Source organism: Zalophus californianus, chromosome 9, assembly GCF_009762305.2.
Source record: "Zalophus californianus isolate mZalCal1 chromosome 9, mZalCal1.pri.v2, whole genome shotgun sequence".
NCBI classification, from domain to species: Eukaryota; Metazoa; Chordata; class Mammalia; order Carnivora; family Otariidae; genus Zalophus; species Zalophus californianus.
In genome coordinates, this window is record NC_045603.1 from 34,044,243 (window position 1) to 34,047,071 (window position 2,829).

The following is a 2,829-nucleotide window of genomic DNA, read 5'->3' on the forward strand; positions in this document are numbered from 1 at the left end:
TTTTTTTTAATTATTTATTTATTTGACAGAGAGAGAGCACAAGTAGGCAGAGCGGCAGGCAGAGGGAGAGGGAGAAGCAGGCTTCTCACTGAGCAGAGAGCCCGATGTGGGGCTTGATCCCAGGACCCTGGAATCATGACCTGAGCTAAAGGCAGACGCTTAATGACTGAGCCACCCAGGCGCCCCAAATATATCTTAATAGTACATACAGCTAATAGCAACTGCAATGACAAAGGGCTAGAATTAAATGTGTTGAATCCATTTATTTAAAAACACTTAATAAACATTTGTTGAGCACCAAGCATTGGATGTTTAGAAGCTGGGAACATGCTGCTGGAAAAGATACAATTTCTGTCCTTAAGGGTGGTGGCAGAGATGGATGTATTACATGAATAATAGACAGGAAGTGAGTACTGTGATGGGGTACACATCGGAGGCTATGGGAGCAGATCAGAGGAGCAATGAACCCAATCTTAGGTGATGGGGTTACAGACAAGGCTTCCCCAAGACATAGGGTTGCCAGATAAAATAGAGGATGCACAGTTACATTTGAATTTTTGATAAACAATGAATAATTCCTTAGTATAAGTATGATCATGCAATACTTTAAGTAGGTGTCCTGTATTTTTATTTGCTAAATCTGGCATCTCTACTAAGACATGATGTTTAAGTTACAATCTGAAGGAAAAGAGCCAGGTAAAGAAACAAAAAAGACCATCAGCAGCAAATGGACCCACATGCAGAAAGGTGCAGATTTAAGCATAGACAGTGCCGTGGAAAAGCACAAACAGATCATTATGGCAGAATTTGAGATTTGGATGGAGTGGGGAGTTGTAAACATATTTTGGAATGTCTGCTTTCTTTAGCGGTGATGGGGAGCCATGAGATGGTTTTATGTTTAGTGTTATCAGACTTGTGCTTAAGAAATAACAATCTGGAATAGAGCCAGACTGGATGCAAGAAATCCATTAAGAGAGTATTGTTAGTAAATTTTCTGAAAAGTGATGGTGCTTGAATTAATATGATGGCCATAAGGATGAAGAGACATTATGATTTCAAAACACATGTAGAAATTATGTAATGGTTGAGGGTTCATATCCAGAAGTCCAGTTGGCCTGCTGCTTGTGAGCTGTGGGTGGTAATATATCATGGGGGTTAAGAATAAAGATGTTTCAGTCTATTTTTATAAGTAGAGTTGTCTCTGAACTAAGGTTCTCACTATGAATATGGTCCTAATAGTAGAACAGGATTACTGTAGTGTTACATTAAATAATACATGTGAAGTGCTTAGCACAGGATTATGAGAGAGAAGAGAATAAAGAATGAACCTCAGGCTTCTTGTGGGGAAGTTAGAATAATAGAAGATGAAAATCAGAAGTATCCCAGAAAAAGACACACAAATGTAGTCAACTGACATTTGACAAAGGAGCAAAGGTGATTCAAGGGAAAAAGGATAGTCTTTTCAACAAATGGTGCTGGGACAAGTAGACATCAATGTGCAAAAAGTGAATGCAGACATAGACCTTACACTTTTTCTAAAAATTAACCAAAGACCCAAAGGTAAACAACAAAACTCTTAAATTCCTTGGAGATAATACAGGAGAAAATCTAAGTGGTCTTAGGTTTGGCAATGATGTTTTATATACACCAAAAGCATGATTCAAGAAAGAAAAAACTGACAAATTAGATTTCATTGAACTTAAAATTTTCTGTCTGTGAAAGACACTGTCAAGAGAATGAAAAGACAAGCCATAGAATAGGAGAAAAAAATCTTTAAAAAACACTTGTATGATAAAGGATTTATATCTAAAATATACAAAGAACTCCTAAAATTTGAAAACTAAAAAAAAAAAAAAAAATTAAAAATGGGGAAAAGATCTGAACAGACATCTCACCAAAGAAGATGTACAGGTGGCAAATAAGCATATGAAAAGATGCTCAACATCAAATGTCATTAGTGAATCGCAAATGAAAACAATGAGATACCACTACATACTATGAGAATGGCCAAAATCCAGAACATTGGCAATACAAATGCTGTGAGAATGTGGAGCAATGGGAACTCTTGCTCATTGCTGGTGGGAATGGGAAGTAACACAGTCATTTTGGAAGACAGTTTGGCAATTTCTTACAAAACTAAAATACTCTTACCATACAATCCAGCAATCATGGTCCTTGGTATTTACTCAAAGGATTTGAATACTTATGTCCAAATAAAAATCTTCACATGAATGCTTACAGCAGCTTTATTCATAATTCCCAAAACTTAGAAGCAATCAAGGTGTTCTTTACTAGGTGAATGGATAAACAGTGTGTCATCCATTCAATATTATTTAACAAAAAGAAATGAGCCGTCAAGACAAAAAAAAAAAACCTGGAGGAAACTCAGATGCACATTGTTAAATGAAAGAAACCAATCTGAGAAGGCTACATACTGTATAATTATTTATATGACATTCTAGAAAAGGCAAAACTACAGAGACATTAAAAAGGTCAGTGATGGTCAGTGGTTAAGATGGAGGGAGGGATGAATAGGTAGAGGGATTTTAAGGCAACTGAACTACACTGTACTCTACTGTAATGGTAGATGTATTTGTGAAAACTCACAGAATGTACAACACAAATCACTTCACTTATGTTAAGTGAAACTTAACATAAACTATGGACTTTAGTTAATAATAATAATATATCAAAATTGACATCAATTGTGACCCATGTACCACATTAATGCAAGGTGATGTGAATAATAGGAAGGAATACATAGGAACACTGTACTTTCCTCTCAATTTTTCTGTGAACCTAAAAGTGCTTTAAAAAATAAATTATATT